Source organism: Oncorhynchus nerka, linkage group LG7, assembly GCF_034236695.1.
Source record: "Oncorhynchus nerka isolate Pitt River linkage group LG7, Oner_Uvic_2.0, whole genome shotgun sequence".
Lineage (NCBI taxonomy): Eukaryota > Metazoa > Chordata > Actinopteri > Salmoniformes > Salmonidae > Oncorhynchus > Oncorhynchus nerka.
Genome location: NC_088402.1, coordinates 61,672,916 through 61,694,497, shown reverse-complemented (window position 1 = coordinate 61,694,497; position 21,582 = coordinate 61,672,916). Strand labels below are relative to the sequence as shown.

At 41.9% G+C, this 21,582-nt stretch overlaps 1 long non-coding RNA gene and 1 pseudogene across 1 annotated transcript; one reads left to right on the top strand and one right to left on the bottom strand.

The window, feature by feature from the left end:
* The first annotated feature begins 1,196 nt into the window (after positions 1-1,196).
* The window catches only part of LOC115132120 (H(+)/Cl(-) exchange transporter 6-like), a 34,912-nt pseudogene continuing 14,526 nt past the window's right edge, over positions 1,197-21,582 (top strand).
* Positions 15,081-21,185, bottom strand: LOC135572545 (uncharacterized). Its single transcript, XR_010464384.1, has 2 exons — positions 20,983-21,185; positions 15,081-20,277 (listed from the first exon to the last, which is right to left on the bottom strand). It is a non-coding gene; the product is annotated as an uncharacterized LOC135572545 (long non-coding RNA).

The window sequence follows — 21,582 nt, the reverse complement described above, 5'->3', positions numbered from 1 at the left end:
AATCACTCATTATTGACAGGTAGGCTGATCCAGCAGCAGTATAGTCAAAACCAGCAGTATGAGCAGGAAGGTAGGCAGAAACTGCTTCTGAAAACGTCAGTTTGTCACTTTCACGAAGTTGGAGTAGTGTTTAACTACTTAAGACATTGGACAGTGGCGATTTGAGCATGAATCTTGGTGGCGCAAAAAAAAGTGGGATGCATGCCAGCAAAGCCACAACACAACACTAAACAATACATTCACTGCACTATAACGGTGACAAACGGTGCCCACAAGCTGTTAAGGCCTACATAAAACTGTCCCAACAGCAGAGTCACAACACCTTACCACTGCAAAACCTGGCTCTGAAACAGATTATAGGCTATTTGTGCACCACCAAGTTAGAACAGTAGGCGAAATTAAGAGGTGAAAATAGACCAAATGATTAGGGTGAGGCACATTGAATGCCGTTTGGCGTTCTGAGAAGATTTGGCATGGGTCCTCAGATCCTCAAAATGCACCATCGAGAGCATCCTGACGGGTTGCATCACTGGTTTGGCAACTGCTCGGCCTCCGAAGACAAGGCACTACAGAGGGTAGTGCGAACGACCCAGTATATCACTGGGGCCAAGCTTCCTGCCATCCAGGACCTCTATACCAGGCGGTGTCAGAGGAAGGCCCAAAACATTGTCAAACACTCCAGCCACCCTAGTCATAGACTGTTCTCTCTACTACCGCATGGAAAGTGGTACCGGAGCGCCAAGTCTAGGTCCAAGAATCTTCTAAACAGCTTCTACCCCCAAGCCATAAGACATCTAATCAAATGGCTACCTCAACTGGCTAGCCCCATCACCACAGAAAGCACCAAGCTAGGCTGAAACACCTGCATTTTGGAGCTGCCTTACTCAAGAAAGCAAAAAAGAGACCATGTTTGTCTGGCTTTATTAACTCAATTACATGTTTTAATATATTTTTTACATTGTTTGCAAACTGATATGGAACAGTGGAATAGAGATACTAAGTGCATAGATTTTTTTTAAAGTACAGAGGAAAGTCCGGGAGGGGAGGACGGCAGGAAGGGACAGAAGAGAGGAGGCTATTTTTTTACAAGACTAAGGGTGGGACACATCAGGTTGAATAAGACCTTAAATGTGATAGGAAAGTATCCAACAGGAAAGTGTGATTATTGCCTGGAATCAGAGACCGTGGAACATGTGGGCCGTATCAGAGGGAAAGAGATGCTGAGATCTAGTATGTGGGAGAAGGGGATACAGGATATTAGTTACGAGTATATTGAGCAGTACGTTATTAGATATTGTCTCAAATATTTTGTTATCTTTGGAAGGTCGACTTGAGTTTCTCCCCGTCTCTGGCTCACACTCCAGTACAGTAGGTGGCGGTAATGCTGCATAACGTTGGATGCCAGCTGCCAATAAAACCCACCGAAGAAGTACTTAATCGTAAACTAGTCCCTCCGGTCTTTGTTCATCACATGACATTGTGGGAGGTGTGGTGCTGAAGAGACAGCAGCGAAGATGGCGAGCTGTGGGAATTGCTTATGTTGTCAATGCTGCTGCAGGGATGAAGAGACCCGCACACCCGAGGAACTGGTATGAGATAATTTACATAATGTGTTGAAATGCCTAAATTTGCAAAATATTTTGTGCGAGATTTCCAAGAAAAACTAAGCCTGTGTCCTGACTTCTTCGCCATGGCTGGAGAAAGCTAAACCCTCTTCTGTTGTGATGTTCTCATACGCTAAACATTTATGCACGCATGACTTAGTCGCTTTGGATAAACGCATCTGTTAAAAATGGCATATATTATTATATAATAGAAGTTTAGCTTGCTAGCTGTATTGTATGATAGCTAGATAAATGAAGAAATATTGAGTTAGACTATGTTTGCTATTTTGCTGTCGGAATAGTAATAGGCTGAATAAACGTTTTGGAGGAAATGTGTACTGAGTCAAACTAAACAACATGACAGCTAGCTAGCTGACAGTGGTTAGAAACTAGGCTGATTATTAGCCCCTGGCACTACACTAGCTTGATGCTTGGCAAGCACAACCCATTCCATTTATCAAGAAACATTGTATGATCGTGATGTTCATTGTTTAAGAGGCCCTTGTCAAACACACTGAAGAAGTGTATGTTGAAAGAGAGTTAAAACATCTAGCTAGTTAATTTTCCTCAAACTATTCCCAGCCTTGCACGATGACGCAGGAAGAAACCTCTGCAACAGCTTGCTCCTTTGTTGGGGGTATTACTTATGTGGCACTATGTGTAGAAAGTGCCAGCTATCTTCTAATGAGGACTGGAAAGCAGTACTGCAATAACCTTATTTGTCAGACATAGTTCTGCATTGTTTTTTAAAATTATTATTCATGCATAGGGCCTAATGTCAATGTCACATTCTTCAACCATCTCATTTCCAGACTATTCTTGGTGAAACTCAAAATGAGGAGGATGAGATCCTTCCAAGGAAAGATTATGAGGTGAGAAAGTCTCTTAGAAGCAGATGAACATCAAGATGTTGGCTTGACAATGGAGTAGGCAAGAGCACAAACAGATCTGGAACCAGGCTAGCTCTTGACCACATCTATTGCCAGAGTACTAATATTGAAATCTGTCTCGCCAGATAAATATACTAGAGACTCTATACAATTAAACACACTCTGACTCATCTCCAAATGGTTCTCTCAGAGCCTGGATTATGACAGGTGCATCAATGAACCATATGTTGAAGTTCTGGTGGGAATGAACACTAAGGTATACTAAGAAATTAACCGTTGTACTGTGGTATTGTTTAAGTGATAAATGCATGTTTTAAGTTAGTTACAAAGTTGTTACTTAGTGATTAAAATGTTTTTCAAAAATTGCAGTTAATTTCCACAAACTGCATATTGCAATTGTGAGGAGTTGGTCTATATTTACATTTATTCTGACATGGGTACTCCTATCACATATTAGAAAGCCCAAAAGTATGAAGCTGTGAGGTGGATGCTGGTGTTTGCAATTGGAGTTTCAAGTAGGCCTGGTAAGTGCCTTCATTTTCTATCCTGCATGTAGAGTCAGACATGCTGATTTTTGGTTAGCTTACATACCGGTATGCAAAAAACAATGACACTCTGTAAATTCTCTGGAAATAATGCATGACGAAGGTATGGACGATGCCAAGTGCTACTGCCAAATGGCTGCATTCATTAGAAAATGCACATGAAACTCTTGACACTATTTCTTTTCTTTCAGGTGAGCCTTTTCGTGGACTTTTTTGTAAGGCTCTTCACTAAGGTCAAATTCAACTTGGTGGGAAAATGTATCTATTTTTGGAAGATGGAATATTTCTAATTAATCATGTCTTTCTGATATTGAACATGCATGACAGTAGTCATAATTCCCAAATCAACATATTAGTTAGTTGAGAGCAGTGAGGTGTGTGACAGACAGGGTTTTTCCTTAGCCAGTGTTTGCTAGCTGTGGAGGAGTGCAGTGCGAAAGGCTGCCTGACACTGTCGCTTTTCGAGCTGCTGGCCTTCAACATGACCTTCATCTTCATCGCCAGTGTGTTGGTCCTCATCGAGGTAAGGCCGATCTACACAAATACCTAACATGTCCTTTCATGCTATTGTTATGCTATTACAGTCGACTCCTGAAAAATGCAGTGTCTTGGGACTGTTGGGATGGCGTGCGCTAAACCAAAGCATGCAGTTATCAGGAGCAATTAAAAAGGGACGACCAAACTATAGTGCACTTCAAAAGAGTTCGCACTTATCTGAAGTGCACTTATCAGTAGTCTGCCTGTACTGACCATACCCTCATTTTCAGAAGTAATGTGCATGCTCATAATCCCTCTGACAATACGCTTATTTTCAAAACTGCTGTTTTTTTCTAACTGTGGGATAGTTCTTTACATTTTATTTGCTTGTCTAATGGTATCATATTAGAATTTTCCCAACTCCTACTGAACGTCCCTGTCCTGTGTCATTTAGCCAGTAGCTGCGGGCTTGGGAATCCCCGAGATCAAGAGCTACCTGAACGGAGTAAAGATACCCGGAATAGTCCGACTACGTACTTTCCTCTGTAAGGCCGTCAGAGTCCTCTTCACCGTAGTCTGAGGTACTTCAACATAGATGGAACTGGGTCGTATCCACTAGGCACCAAACAGACTGCAACAGACTATCTGAACTTGTCCAATAGAACGGTTCATTTTCGTTTTCTGTTGCAAAACATTTTGCTTCGGTGTGGACTAATGAATATGACCCTGACTTTCCAGATGCAACCATTAGGATAGGATTAAACTAAAAGGAATCCAGTACCAATGGGTCTGTTTCGCCTCTGACTACGTGTTTGATCCTTCAGGTCTGTTTGTGGGGAAGGAGGGTCCAATGATCCACAGCGGAGCCATCGTGGGAGCTGGCCTACCTCAGTTTCAGAGCATCACTTTCAAGAAGATCAACTTGGACTTCCGCAGTGACCGGTACAGGGACACACTCTACTAGTGTAAAGTGCTAATAGCGCAGTAGTTCATCATTATAAGTTAGATGTCTGTGCTTAATCTTTATTACAGGGACAAGCGGGACTTTGTGTCGGTAGGTCCTGCAGCCGGGGTGGCTGCTGCGTTTGGGGCACCCTCTTCAGCCTGGAGGAAGGCTTCTCTTTCTGGAACCAGGCACTCTCCTGAAAAGTGGTAGGTCAATGGACACGCATACATACGTACACACACAGGCAATTTTTCTGTTAGTTGAAGTCATTGTAAGTCAGTTGCTGCTCTGAGGTACCCCTCTCTTCCTGTGTATCCCTCCCCTTAGCTCCTCTGCTCCATGTCGACTACATTAACCCTTAACTTCTTTCGCTACGGGATAAACTACAACAAATGGGGTTCGTTCCAGCTACCCGGCCTGCTCAGCTTTGGAGAGTTCAAGGTACAAGCACTCATTCACATGCATAGACATTGCTTGTTCATATTTGAGGTGTGAGAGTATTATGTGTGTATTTTTGTAGATCCGCTATGAAACAGACTAGACAGAACTGGAGTCTATCAAATGACTTGCATAATTTATTATCCCCCTTTACTCAACAAAAATATAAACACAACATGTAAAGTATTGGTCCCAGGTTTCATGGGCTGAAATTAAAGATCCCTGAAATTTTCCATTTGCACCAAAAGCTTGTTTCACTAAAGTTGTGTACAACTTGGTTTACACAACTTGGTTTACAATCCTTGGTTTGTCAGTGAGAATGTTCCTTTGCCAAGATAATCAATCCACCTGACAAGTGTGGCATATCAAGAAGCTGATAAAATAAGCATGATCATAACATGGTTGCATCTTATGCTGGTGTAACGGTACTGGACAATAAAAGGCCACTCAAAAATGTGCAGTTGTGTCACAACACAATGCCACAGATGTCTCAAGTTATGAGGGAGCATGCAATTGACATGCTGACTGCAGGAATGTCCACCAGAGCTGTTGACAGAGAATTGCATGTTCATTTCTCTATCATAAGCTGCCTCCAATGTTGTTTTGGGCAGGGGTTCAGCCATGGGTGGTCCTATGGTCTCCCAGGCCCACCCATGGCTGAACCCCTGCCCAGTCATGTGAAATCCATAGATTAGGGCCGAATGAATTTATTTCAGTTGACTGATTTCTTTATATGAACTGTAACTCAGTAAAATCATAGAAATTGTTGTTATATATTTATATATGCAGTGCATTTATAAAGTATACAGACCCCTTCACTTTTTCCACATTTTGTTACGTTACAGCCTTATTCTAAAATGGGTTAAATAGTTTTTTCCCTTCAATCTACACACAATACCCCTGCCCCATAATGACAAAGCAAAAACAGGTTTTTAGAATTTGTGCCTTTTAATGAGGAGTGGTTTCCGTCTGGCCTGAGCCTCGACGCAATCCTGTCTTGGAACTCTACGGACAATTCCTTAGTCCTCATGGCTTTGTTTTTGCTCTGACATGCACTGTCAACTGTGGAACCTTAAACAGGCTTGTGCCTTTCCGATTCATGTCCAATCAATTGAATTTAGCACAGGTGGACTCCATTGAAGTTGCAGAAACATCTCAAGGATGATCAATGGAAACAGGATACACCTGAGCTCAATTTGAAGTCTCATAGGAAATGGTCTGAATAGTTACGTAAATGAGGTGTTTTTTATTTTTAATACATTTTCAAAAATGTCTAAAAACCTGTTTTTGCTTTGTCATTATGGGGTATTGTGTGTATATTGATGGTGAAAAAAAATCCAATCCATTTTGGAATAAGACTAACATAACAGAAAAGGGGTCTGAATACTTTCCAAATGCATAAGTTGACACCTCATTCAAGGATTTCTTTATTTTCTACTTTGTAGAATAATAGTGAAAATCTATGAAAAAGGAGTTACCTCTGCTGCAGAGGATAAGTTAGAGTTACCAGCCTTAGAAATTGCAGCCCAAATAAATGCTTCATAGAGTTCAAGTAACAGACACATCTCAACATCAACTGTTCAGAGGAGACTGCGTGAGTCAGGCCTTCATGGTCCAATTGCTGCAAAGAAACCACTAAAAGACAACAATAACAAGAAGAGACTTGCTTGGGCAAAGAAACACGAGCATCATGAATCATGGAGGTGTTGTGATGGTGTAGGGGGGTGCTTTGCTGGTGACACTGTTGGTGATTTATTTAGAATTCAAGGCACTCTTAACCAGCATGGCTACCACAGCATTCTGTAGCGATTCGCCATCCCATCTGGTTTGCGCTTAGTTGGACTATCATTTGTTTTTCAACCGGACAATGACCCAAAACACACCTCCAGGCGGTATAAGGGCTATTTGACCAAGAGCGTGATGGAGTGCTGCATCCGATGACCTGGCCTCCACCATCAACTTACCTCAACCCAATTGAGATGGTTTGGGATGAGTTTGACCGCAGAGTGAAGGAAAAGGAGCCACCAAGTGCTCAGCATATGTGGGAACTCCTTCAAGACTGCAGCGGCCCTTCCCGAGCAATGGAAACAACTACTTCAAGGTCTCAGAGCGAGTGACGTCACCGATTTGAAACGCTATTAGCGCGCACCCCGCTAACTAGCTAGCCATTTCACACCGGTTACACAGACAAACCAATTCATTCTTTTCTCTTTTGAGTAATTGCCTCTTCCATTTTTGTGGCAGAGCTGCAATGTGGATACAGTGTTTTGTATGTGGCTCTGTGTGTGCATATGATGATAAAGTGACTTGAGTTCTACACCTCCATGTATGTCCATCCCTCTCCTTCTCCCACACTGTTCAGATGGGGATAAGAAGTGCCACCTGTGGACTGTGGTTGACCTGGCCTTCTTTATCCCGATGGGGGTGGTGGGAGGGCTGCTGGGGGCCTTCTTCAATTACATCAACAAGACTGGACAAGTACCGCATGTGACATGTCCATCCCAAGGCCAAGTTTGTCAGGTAACTGCTGGGAAACACACCGTACCATACAAAAGCATGAACACACACCTTTTTATGCTCCTATGTCGTTGTAGTGTTAGTTACTGCAGTTGTTGAAAATATTTTTTTCTAATTATTAATATGAAACGTATATATGTCGTGTAGTCTTCTACTTTTAGCCTAATTATCAAATAATTTCAATCAATCAACATTCCCATCTGAGTGGAACGGCATTCGTCTGAGTGGAACGGCATTCGTCTGAGTGGAACGGCATTCGTCTGAGTGGAAAGGCATTCGTCTGAGTGGAAAGGCATTCGTCTGAGTGGAAAGGCATTCGTCTGAGTGGAAAGGCATTCGTTTCAAAAAGGTTGTCATTTATCTTTCATCTCTAATTCTTCCTCTACTCCCTCTCTAGGGTCCTGGAGAGCCTGCTGGTCGCCATGGTGACGACGGTGGGGATATTCGTGGCATCCATAACGTTGGCGAATGTCGCGACTTGGCCTCCCCCACAACCAACAACAACAGTACAGCGCCGGTACGTTTGGTAGAGCTGAACTTCGTTTAAAAAAAAGTGAAGCATATAAAAAAGCAAGTTATAAACAAACACAAAACAATGTCATAATCATCCTGAAACAAGCGCTGAAAGCATATTGGAACACAGCATGATCATAAAAACAACCTATAATCAAACAAAAGCCATCCTTAAAAAGTTTGTCTTGTGTGTTTTCTATTGTCTCTCTGACATCTTTCGGCAGATTAGTCGCCTGTGTTGAATGACTTAAAATGTCATTGATCCCAACCCTGCTAACAAGGGGGGCGGTTCAGGAGGGTGCATTGTTTAAAACCAATGTAATTGTCTGTCATGTAGAATAGAGAATCCGGTTAGCTCGGCTCATTACATTTCTATCTGCAACGTCACTGAACATACCCCAGTTTCAACATTTCTCTTAATTGAACATACCCAGTACCACTGCTCAGTTGGTTGAGCTGTGTAGCAACTTGCCTAGTGTAAATGAACCAATTCATCTGGCAGAACACACTCCCACTCCAGTATTACACAGTCACTGTGTTAATATTTCACGTTTCAATACTTTGGCTGTGATCTTTGGTATATTCCTTACCAGTCTCTCCAGGCCTCCAGTCTAGTGTACACTTAGGTCCTTCAGAAGTGGAATTTAGCATGTTTAATGGCTCCCACACTGGACAGACATTTTGCAGTGCATACATGTAAGAATAGATAGTTAATAGTAATAATAGTTATTCTGTCCCAACAAGATGTACAACGACATGGCCACTCTGTTCTTCAACTCTCAGGAGGTGGCCATCCACCAACTTTTCCACCAGGACGGTGAGACAGGACCTGACCTAGGATCAGTTTGACATTTTAGATCAGGGTGCCCCAATAGGCGGCCAAATTCGTCCCATCGCTGAATGTAATTGGGGACCCCTATTTTAGGCCATAACAAATGAGATTATGGACAGGCTCCCATTTTATCTGAAGGGCAAAACATATCCCACTCCTGTACTAAACAGCATGCTCAATGAAGAATCTCCATGTAAAAGTACTTCTTAGTTCCAGGACCAGGCTTAATCTGTGTTTTCTTTGAACAGGACTGTCTCTATTGGGTGCGTGTGCGTGCATTACATTGTTTATGGGCCTAATAATAAAGATGTAATCTAACCTTTTAATGTGGCATTAACACAACCAGTCATGATGTTTTCAAAAAGTAGGCTACCTGTGCATGTTCGTCCACTCCAAAATAATTCCAGTGTCCAAACTGTCACTGCATGTACACTCTGATGAATGGAAATAGATATCTGTTTATAAATCAAATTTTAAAAAAGTGGGCCTAATGCTTCCATTGATTAGGCCTCCATTGATTAGGCCTCCATTAATGGATGCGTCTTGTTGACAAATTTACCTTTTCTGTACCCTGACACCTGAAATGGGGCTGAAACAGGGATGGTCACCCCAACACACTCATGGTCAATTTACTAGACTAGGCTACAATGTGAATTACCATGAACTTCAAATAGGCCTACCAGTAGCCAATGATGTAGTAGTAAAAAAACACTAGGTGGGTAAACTCTGATTGCTGGTCGCGGTGAAAAAAGTAACTCTCCCTATACTTTCAATGCATTTTTCAGAAAAAGGTGGTCAACCTGCGTTTACCCACCTCCAGTGCCAGTAGCCTACCCTCTTAGCCGAGGCAATTTTACACACATGAGCACACGCAGAACAGGTAACCTACATTCAATTGAATAGACCTACATGAGATGAATCAAAACATGTGTACACCCTAGTTCATGAGTTGAATGCTTGGAATCTTCACATATGTGACGTAAAACTCTACCTTTCCTTACAGTGATGACATTTATGACCGTGTTATTTGTCATTATTAAGCATTTAACAATTTAATTCGAACATTGAACTTAAACCCTGTGTGAATCCTGGATCTCGGAGGTCTCGGAAAGTGCACTGTAAGTGTAACTATGCCTACCCAATAGTTAATTGTGCTTCGCAATGAAAACTGTTGTCAAGGGTACACATATACAAAATAATGTAGGACTATGCCATTGCAAAATCGAATGCTTCTAACCCGAAAGTCAACTACTGTCATTAACATATACTTGTTGAATGGATTGGATGCACATTGGTGTCGAGCTGAAGGCTAGTTGTCTAGTGTTATTGTAGACCATGATCAGCTGAGCCAGGAAAGAAAATATTAGATGATCTACTTCTTCCTGCCACGGACGGCACGGAGAACACGAATACCAGAAATACAATGAGCGCTCTAAACAGCCAACTGACAAAAGCAAACAATTATAAGTCAACGGATAAATCTAATGCATTGGAATAAATGCTATTTTATCAAGGACACATGGCAAACAAATGGCGCAAATGAGGAAGTGCAAAGGAAAATCTATGCGTTTTTAAAGGAGCTCAGCTGAGGCTGAAATTCAGCAATAGTGAGTGGACGGCGCCACTGTCGAGCCAGCTATAGAATTATACAGTACCAGTCATGGACAGGGAGACAGTTTGTGCAGCCACGTAGAAATAAATAAGTGGGGGTGTTCGTTTCATTTGAAAGCTTTTATTTTCATATTTACCACTGTAAAACATATTTATCCCTGGATCGTAAACACAAAGGAGAATGGTCCAATTAGCGTTATTTAGAGACCACCCCAAAGTTTGACTTTTGTTGCATTAAGGGGAGCTAATGTCTCATTCAGGGGAGCTCCCGGGTAATTCGCACCCCGGCCCCTGGTCTCACTCCCTATACATATACAAACTGAAAGATATAAATGTGCTTGTTTCAGTGTGATGGCTAGACTTTAGTCAATCATTATACTGAACATAATGAACACCTCTGTGGCCTGCTATATATTTATCCTCAGGAGCGAACAACTCTGCAGTTCTGCTAGCTTTTTTCTTCTTCTCCCTGGCACTTCCTGTTACTGCTGTGGTTGTTTTACGAGGTAGAACATCAGCAGGACTGAGGCCCCTGAGGACTCGGCTGGAGTTGTGCAGCCGCTGCTGTATTGACCCTCCTTGTCATGTGACGTGTCATTTACTGTGTTTCCGGTCTGCCTCTGTAGGTACTTTCAGCCCCGTGACGCTGACAGTGTTCTTTGTGCTGTGCTTCCTCTTAGCGTGCTGGACGTATGGCGTGTCGGTGCCCAGTGGCGTCTTTGTGCCCTCACTGCTCTGTGGTGGCGCTTTCGGACACCTGGTGGCCAACCTCCTCAATATGTAAGGACAACATTTTGATAATGTTCTAGAAATGCTAGGCCAACGTTCTCACAATCAAATGTTCTCGAAATGTAAACCCAGCGTTCAGATAATCTGTATTCAAATACGGAAGGCCAACCGTCTCATAGCAAAAGGTCCATGAATGGTGATGGTGTTTATCAGAGTCATATACATGTATAGACATGTAGCTATATACTGCTCTGGTTTATATGATTTGAAATCTGTTGGTTTGGAAATCTCTCACCTACTTTCCCAGCGCCAGTATTTATAAAGTATAGTTTTGGCTCTTCTCATGGAGTTTCTATCTCTTGGAAAGTGAAAAATGCTTACAAATGCAACTTTTTAGAGATGACATCCTCTGAGAGGGAATCTGCTGACCGGACATGTTCTCTCAGCGCCTCTCTCTCCCGCTCTATGAGTTTCTCTCTCTTCAGCCCACTTCTACTTCTTCCTCGGCTTTGTCAGACTTGGGTATTTTCAGTTATGCTCAACTGAGGGTAATGACTGCTATGTGTCACACTAGGATGTCTGTGGTAGAGTTATCTTAACTGGCTGCTTATTCCAAAAAAGTTATCTTTATAGTTATTGGTTCATGGATTAGTTTTGTGTTTTCTAGGAACAAGAAGATAATGCAATTTGAGTCGACACTGCTAGAAGTAAGCCTGAGAGTCTTCTGCATGCTTTTATGCTCACTTCCTGACACTGATCTTCCTGATTGGCTCCTTTGGCTGTCCTGTTGCCACAGCAACCTGGGGATAGACATCTACTCCGGGACCTTTGCTCTACTTGGAGCAGCTGCCTTCCTGGGAGGCGTGGTCTGGATGACCATCAGCTTGACTGTCATTCTCATCGAATCAACCAATGAGATCACCTACAGCTTGCCCATTATGACAACCCTCATGGTAAAGTACACTTCATTGATTTGAACTTACATTCACAATTTAGTGCACTTGTGTCAGTGTTGGTGCTTACAGGATGGCGTGTGTGCTCAGGTGGCCAAGTGGACAGGGGATTTCTGCAATAAGGGCATCTATGACGTCCACATTCATCTGAGAAGAGTGCCAATGCTGGTGTGGGAAATGGAGATGGACAAGTAAGAAACACATACTGCATTTATGATAGTAAAGATCAGTAGTCATTAAACAGACACTTGTATCCAAATGAACTTCAAGCGAACACGTTTTTCTTCAGTATACACATACAGTATGCTGCGTGGCCCTTTTACAACTTTAGCCAACTGTGTAATCTGCTGCTGTGTTCAATTCCAATTCAAGTCACTCAATTCAGGAAGGGATAAAACAATGTTTTCTAAATAAACACTTGATATAAATAGCTTCTGCTTTTCAGTTTCTTGAAGACCTTGAAAATAGATGACCTTTTTTTCAATGAATGAATTTGGACCCTAACACAGGCACGTATGTGTCTCTCGTTTGTCTCCCAGACGGACAGCCAGTGGCATCATGGAACCCAACCCGACGTACGTGTACCCCCTCCCTGGTGAGCATCCTGTGCACCACCGTCTACCACGCTTTCCCCGTGGTTACCGAGAACAGGGACAACGAGCACAAGTTCATGAAGGGCAGCATCCTCATCAGCAACAACATTCGCTTCAAGGTAGGAGCCAGGGCCACGTGCAGATAGAAATGTCATGAATAGAGCCGACATGATTTCTTATTCTAGATGTTAGAGGTATGTTTGTTCCACTTGTTTCTATCTGAACCTTTCACAAAGTTTTGTCCTGGGCTGTAATCATAGTCGCAGACCGTAGCAAAATGTTTGGCCTTTTGCAAAACTCATTGCAATGGAAACCGTTTACTGAACCAAACGGAAGCAAATGGTGGGGGGGAACTACCTGAATTTGTCCAAAATAAACTAGTTTTCATTGCAAAACGTTTTCCATTCTTCCCGTTTTTGCAACAGACCAAACGTTTTTGCTACTGTCTGCAACTAATGAACCCCCCCCTGCTGAAGGTGCCCTAGCCATACCACAAGCTGCCACCAGGGGGAGTAAGAGCTCTCTTATACTGTATAATGCATGGGCTGGTGCCATCTACAGTACCTTAAAGTATTCATACCTCTTGACTTATTCCACATTTTTTGTATTACAGCCTGAATTCACCATGGATTAGATGTTTTTTCTCTCACCCATCTACATACACAATACCCCATTTTGACAAAGTGACATGTTTTTTTTATTTTTATGTTTGCAAATATATTGAAAATGAAATACAGACATGTAATTTACATAAGTATTCACACCCCTGAGTCAATACTTTGTAGAAGCACCTTTGGCGGCGATTACAGCTTTGAGTCATCTTTGGTATGTCTGTATCAGCTTTGCACATCTGGAATTGGGGATTTTCTCCCATTTTTCCTTGCAGATTTTCTCAAGCTCTGTTAAGTCAGATTGGGAAGGGCGGTGAACAGCCATCTTCAAGTCTTTCCACAGATTCTTGATGGGATTCAAGTCTGGACTTTGGCTGGGCCACTCAAGGACTTTCACATTCCAGCGTTGCTTTGGCTGTATGTTTGGGGTCATTGTCCTGTTGGACTGTAAATCTTCGCCCCAGTCTAAGATTGTTTGCACTCTGAAACAGGTTCTCGTATGCCTGTATTTACCTTCATTCATTGTTCCCTCTATCCTTACCTGTCTCCCAGTCCCTGCCGCAGAAAATAAGATATTTCTCTATTTTATTTTCAATACATTTGCAAACATTTCTAAAAACATATTTTCACTCTGTCATGGGGTATTGTGTGTAGATGGGTGAGAAAAATATATTTGATACATTTTGAATTCAGACTGTAACACAAGAAAATGTGGAATAAGTCAAGGGGTATGAATACTTTCTGAAGGCAAAGTATAAGCCTGTTAATTTGGCCCTATTTGTAGGTTATCGTTCCTTTCCTTGTAGTGTTGTTACTGTAAAGCACGGTGTGACGTGTTGTTGATTTTAAAGGGCTGTGTAAATCACATGGGATTTACTGATTTGACACGATTGGATAGGCAACAACAAACATTCTATTTCTATGTCAGGGCAGTGGTTATATCAAGGGAATGTAGGAAACAGGGATGCACAGACAGTGAGTTGTTCATGGTCTCTTGCTGTAAGAACCTTTACACTAAATCAACAGGAATGTGTGTGTGTGTGTGTGTGTGTGTGTGTGTGTGTGTGTATACACGGGAGCTTAGTGGTTAGAGCATTGGGCCAGTAACCGAAAGGTCACTAGTTTAAATCCCCGAGCCGACAAGGTGAAAAATATGTTGACGTGTCCACGAGCAAGGCACTTAACCCTAATTGCTCCAGGGTCAATGTTGATAATGGCTGACCCTGGCCATGACCCCAATGCCCGAGGGTGTCTCGGGGAGAGTTGGGATATGCATAGAACACATTTCCATGTCACAAATGTGTATAATACACACTTGTACATGTGTGAAAAAGGACAAATATAAGCATCCACCAAATAATGTTTTATTATTTTCTATGCGCACGTGTGTAACCCCCCCCTCCCTCCCTCTCAGAAAGCGAGCGTGCTGACGCGGGCAGGGGATCAGTGGCGGCTCTGCCAGTCCATGAAGCCGTATCCGTCCAGCGAGCTGCGCAAAGTGTGTGACGACCAAGCGGTGGCCGTGGTGCCTGCCGCGTAGGAGGGCCAGGACATGCTGCAGCAGATGCTGGAGAGGAGGTGAGACCCATACACTCATACACACCCGTACGCACACACACCTTCATTCCCACCATCCCATATTTTACAATATCCACCATGTGACCATCCCTGTAACTTTGACTTGAATCAAATGTGGATTTTGAGTCCCTCATTCTTCTGAACTGTATTAGAATAAACATTGCACACATTGTAATCAATAGATTCAGTGTGTAGGATTCTGAGTTGTCATGGTAATGTAGATATTGAGAACAAACAACACGCTTGAATCCAAATCAAGGCTTTAATTAATGGCATACACGTAGCATACAATGTCAACATACATGAGTCTCAACCAGCCTTTTATACTTTCCACTTACATAACATTTATATTCTCAGTAGAAAAGCATCAGTTATATGATCAGCATGGCTGCGTTTACACTGGCAGCCCAATACAAATATTTTTTTCCACCAATTGGTCTTTTGACCAATCACATCAGATCTTTTTCAGGGCTGATCTAATTGGAACAGAAGACCAATTAGTGAAAAAAGATCAGAATTGGTCTGCCTGTGTAAACGCAGCCTTTGGAAACATATGTGGCCAATATGGAAACATATGGGGGCCTATTACAACCATCGATGGTGACCAGATATCGGCAGCTGATCTCGTGATGAATTTACCGGCACAACTAATCTCAATTGCAACCATTTTTGGTCACCTCATTACCACTCCTTATTTTATTTGTTTCATGCAGTCCATTAAAGTCGCAGTAGGTAGCTTTTGGGGCAACCTGGGCAAATTCACGTAGAAATGTGAGTTAAAGAAAGTCTGAGAAGCTGTATATCTGTTCTATGTGTGCTATTTATATTCATACTTTGAAATTATATTATGTGAGATACATGGATGACTGCTTCTTCTGGGGAGTGCCAATATGGCCCACTGGTGGCTTCAAAGCCTCTCATTGGACAATAGATAGTATCAGCGTTCCAGGGTTTATACATATCATTGGTTAACACAGTGTTATGTGCGACGTTCAACTCTTTTGTTGTAATGGACCCATGGCTTCTAGGTCTTAATATATGTCAGGGTTCCCCAACTGGCAGCGATTGGTTTTATTTGGCCCTCAAAGTTTTCTGAGCAAAAACAAAAAACATGTTTTATTTTTTAGTCTTTTTTCATTGTGGGACATAAAAGATGATAACCAGGAAATCACCTCCAAGTGATTTTTAATTTTGTAAATCTGTTCCCAAGTATTCCCACGCATAATAGAGAGATGTTATCATGTACAAATGGTAGGTTTGAAATGATTGTTTTAGTCTAAAATACACTGAGTATACCAACATTAAGAACATTTTCCGAATATTGAGTTGCACCACCCCCTTTTGTTCTCAGAAAACCTTAAAATTGTCGGGCATTTACTCTACAAGGTGTCAAAAGCGTTCTACAGGGATGCTGGCCCATGTTGACCCCAATGCTTCCCACAGTTGTCAAGTTGGCTGGATGTCCTTTGGGTGGTGAACCAATCTTGATACATATGGGTAACTGTTGAGGATGAAAAACCCAGCAGCCTTACTACCATACCCCGTTCAAAGGCACTTAAATCTTTTGTCTTTCCCATTCACCCTCTGCATGGCACACATACACAATCCATGTCTGAATTGTCTCAAGGCTTAAAATCCTTATTTAACCTGTCTCCTCCCCTTCATCTACACTGATTGAAGTGGATTTAACAAGTGACATCAATATGGGATCATAGCTTTCACCTGGTCAGTCTATGTCATGGAAAGAGTAGGTATTCTTAATGTTTTGTGTACTCAGTGTATATCTGTTTAGTCTTCTTGATCAATTTGCCGTCTATAAATGATTGGTGATTATGTTCCGCCCCCCGACCATCCGCTCAAGAAGACATTGACCTGCGGTTGAATCTAGTTGGTGATCCCTGATGTAGGGCTTCAAATCAAATCAAATGTTATTGGTCACATACACATTTAGCAGATGTTATTGCGAGTGTAGCGAAATGCTTGTGTTCCTAGCTCCAACAGTGCAGTAATATCTAACAATACACACATCTAAAAGTAAAAGATTGGAATTAAGAAATATATAAATATTAGGATGAGCAATGTCAGAGTGGCATTGACTAAAATACAGTATATACGTATGAAATGAGTAAAGCAGTATGTAAACATTATTAAAGTGACTTGTGTTCCATGTCTGTGCATATAGGGCAGCAGCCTCTAAGGTACAGGGTTGAGTTACTGGGTGGTAGCCGGCTAATGATGACTATTTAACAGTCTGATGGCCTTGAGATAGAAGCTGTTTTTCAGTCTCTCGGTCCCAGCTTTGATGCACCAGTTTTAACCTCGCCAACTGGATGATTGTGGGGTGAACAGGCTGTGGCTCGGGTGGTTGATGTCCTTGATCTTTTTGGCCTTCCTGTGACATCGGGTGCTGAAGGTGTCCTGGAGGGCAGGCAGTGTGCCCCCGGTGAAGTGTTGGGCAGACCGCACCAACCTCTGGAGAGCCCTGCGGAAGCGGGCGGTGCAGTTGCCGTACCAGGCGGTGATACAGCCCGACAGGATGCTCTCAATTGTGCATCTGTGAAAGTTTGTGAGGGTCTTAATGTATACATCGGTACATCTTCTTTGTTTCCTGTGAGAAGTGGAGAGATGCCCATTCTTTTCTAAGAAGAGTGCAGAGTTACCTAGCAGACACACAATGCTTGACTACTCGGTGATGTGTCCAAACAGATACTATGGTATGTTCTAACCACCGAAGTCATAACCACATGGTAGCACTGATGTCTTTACCCCATTACTGCAGTCATGAACCAGGTAATGACCCATCCTCTATTTAATTAATTAGAAGGAGAAGCATGTGTAAGGGAGTGTGTACAATTATTACTGTGAATTGGGGCACCAGTCTGTTATGGGACAGAAATTGTATTTTAAGGCGACCTGACTTATTTTAACAATACATTTATAAGACGACAATGAAAATACTAGGAATAATATGGATTCATCTGAAGACCACACAATTCCTTTATACAATCAACATTTGAAGACGCTAATCAAAATATCTACAAAACATAATGAAAATTATCATGGAAATAGGTAGTATAGGTAATAGAATGAAATATGAAAAGCTTAAGTATACTGCTTAGTGTATGGGCGCTTCAATTCCAATTCCTGTACCAGATCTTATTTAGGGGCTTCATAGCAAAGGGGGTGAATACATATCCACGCACCACAGGGCATGAAAGGGATAACGAATCCCGTTGTTTGTGTCGTCCATTTCGGGAAAGTACCTGCGTAATTGCGCTAACTCAGACGATTTGCTAAATAACATTTGACATTGTCCGTAAGCTTGAGTTAATTTGCACACAAAAAAAAATCATACAATGATGGAAAGACCTGTGTGTTGTCCTTGTTAACAGACAGAGAAGAGCTCCAACTTCTTAACCATAGCCTCAATTTTATCCTGCACATTGAATATAGTTGTGGAGAGTCCCTGTAATAGATTCAAATCATTCAGGCAAGATAAAACATAATCCAGATAGGCCCGTCGTGTGAGAAATTCATCATACAAGCAGTCAGACAAGTGAAAATGGTCAGTAAAGAAACGTTTTTAAGCTTGTCCCTCAATTTTAAAAAATGTGTCAATACTTTGCCCCTTGATAACCAGCGCATGTCTGTATGTTGTAAAAGTGTTACATGGTCACTGCCCATTATCATTGCATAATTCTGAAAATACATGAGAGTTCAGGGGCCTTGCTTTAACGAAGTTAACCATTTTCACTATGTCTCCGTGTCATGGTTTTTGCGCCATCAGTACAGATACCAACACATCTTGACCACCAACGTCCATTTGACGTCACAAAGCTGTCCAGCACTTTAAAAATATCCTCTCTTGTTGTCCGGGTTTCCAGAAGAGGATGTCTTCAGACCTGAATCCAATCGAGAATCTGTGGAAAGAACTGAAAACTGCTGTTCACAAATGCTCTCCATCCAACCTCACTGAGCTCGAGCTGTTTTACAAGGAGGAATGGGAAAAATGTTCAGTCTCTCGATGTGCAAAACTGATAGAGACATACCCCAAGCGACTTACAGCTGTAATCGCAGCAAAAGGTGGCGCTACAAAGTATTAACTTAAGGGGGCTGAATAATTTTGCACGCCCAATTTTTCAGTTTTTGATGTGTTAAAAAAGTTTGAAATATCCAATAAATGTCGTTCCACTTAATGATTGTGTCCCACTTGTTGTTGATTCTTCACAAAAAAATACAGTTTTATATCTTTATGTTTGAAGCCTGAAATGTGGCAAAAGGTCGCAAAGTTCAAGGGGACCGAATACTTTCGCAAGGCACTGTATAACACACTGTGGCTGAGGAAAGGCACTACTCCCAATATAAGTGAACCCCAAATCAATGTAGTTCATCATATTTGTGCCTCTTCGAGGGTCCAACGTCCCTGTCTGTTTGGTGCTTTCCCGAGTAAGGGGGCATTAGCTCTTTGGCTGCATCAGATTCACAACTGTCAGTGTCCATGCTAGCTGGGTTAGCGATCTTTCAAAAAAATCCTTGTTAGGAAGGATTACCTACACATACTGTGCAGCTCATGTTATAGACAGATGCTACATGGCAGACCAATCTGATCTGATCTCATCTCTCAGAATGTCCAGCCCATCCATAATCTCAGCCAATCATGGCTAGTGGGAAGGTTCCTGACTTTTTCCATGGCTAAACCAACTACGCTCGTAATTTAAAACTTATGTGTTTACAGATGGCATACACATTTGTAAGGCACGTGAATGTTCCAGAAGGCGTTTCTGACAAAAAAAGCATTTTGATCAAAAAATGTCTCCTGTGAAGTAGTGACGTGCAACATACGCCTAGTTTCCCGAAACAAGTCACAAATTTCCACGCTGAGGTTGGACTAATACTGACTTAAAAGCCCTTTTAGTGTAAGAGCTGTTTGAAAAGACCATCTGAAATTTCAGCCTGCTTTGGTCAGATGGAGTTTTTGCCTGCCTGTGTCATCACTAGGCGGTAAATGAGTTAATATACCAATAAAGGGGTTGCAGTTGCATCACAAATCACCTAGCAACCACACCAAGTGGAAGTCCTCCAATCTCCATATGGCTGGCTGCGTTTTTCTACCACCAGAAACATCGGGAAGATTGCCCATTATTAAGGACCCAGAAAACAGATGCAGTTGGAGAAGCTATTCAAGTAAGTAAATATATTTTGAAAATGATAAACATTTATTATTAGCTAAAATTGTCAGAGAAGGGGAGTAGGTTACTCTGGATAGGGCATGTACCTTTGTGGGAGGACATTTTGAAAAGATTCTTCAGTTCCAGTCCTTAGCAACAACAAAAAAGACATATAGCAACGTAATATTCCGTACTCTCTGATTTGAGTATAATGAACCCCGTTTCTTTGTGATGTTTTCTGTCCTCAGATACAGAGAGCTGTGAAACCCTGTCTGCAGATGAAGAGAAAGGTCCCAATGAATGTCCCAATAGAATAAGGGTACATCTTTAGCAAATGTTTTAAACAAAAATACAATTAACAGACAATGTATAAGCCTATTACAACTGGAGTAGGCCAACCCTGCTGGGTGTGCAGGCTTCAGTTCTAGCCCAGCACTAACTCACCTGATTTTATTTATCCTACCTAATTAGTTGATAATCAAGTGTGCTATTATTGGGTTGGAATAGAAGTTTGCTCAGGTAGATCAGGGATCAGTGGAGCGATGTTGGCTACCTCTGGTATTGACTAGAACTGTGTTCGAATACCCATACTAACATACTGTATACTTCATACTTAATGAGTATATACTACATAAGTTCATTTTAGTATACTAAATGAACAGAATGCTTTCAGTTGAGCGTACTAACTCTTTGCCTGTCTACCGGAAGTTTATGCTGTTGCTGTGCAACCTCTTGCTAGTTAGCATAAATTACTAGTTAGACATTTTACGACTTCGGGTGTGTTCTTAAATTCGATGTGGAGTGCCAGAGTGAGCTCGTAAAGTTAAATCATTGTCAGATTGTCCGTTTGTAAATTCAGAGTGTTTCGCTCTCGGAGCACACACTGGACGAGGAGTAGGGTTGATTAGAGCGTTCTGACCTTACAACGGCACCCAAGCTAACGTTGGCTATGAGACCACGCTGACCATTTTACTCACCCTAGCAGAATTGGTTAGGCAGTTTGTTATCCAGAGCGTTGGTGACTAACTGTGCTGCTGGCAAAACTTTTATGCCTTTTTGCCGACGTTAAACCGGCCAAATTCAACGGGTGTTGAGCGCTCGAAAATGCATTATTCTGCGCTCTGGTACACTCAGACAAGAAGATAGCCAGGGAGAATTTACGAAAGCACCCCATTTTCTTCAAACCTGAAAACGATGTGAAGCCACACCCATTTCCTAAATAATTGCATTATGGGCCCTAAAGTACAGAAATATTGTCCTCTGCGTGTATACTTCATATTTAGGCAAATTTAAATACGACACCCGGGAACTCTTGGCATACTAACTATAATCGATACTATGACCAATAAGCATACTATATACTCAATTCATGTCACAAATAGTACAGTTAGTATGCGTATTCTTACACAGCTTTTGTTTCCCTTATGCTTCGTATTAATAGCCTACTTGTTACTGAGATGTCTAACCTTTGAGTTAGCTTACTTGCACACTTTGAAATTATATGTAATAAAGTGCTGATTCTTTGAAGGTAAGTGTATTATTAACTATTATTCAAGATTAACTAGTCAATGTTGATT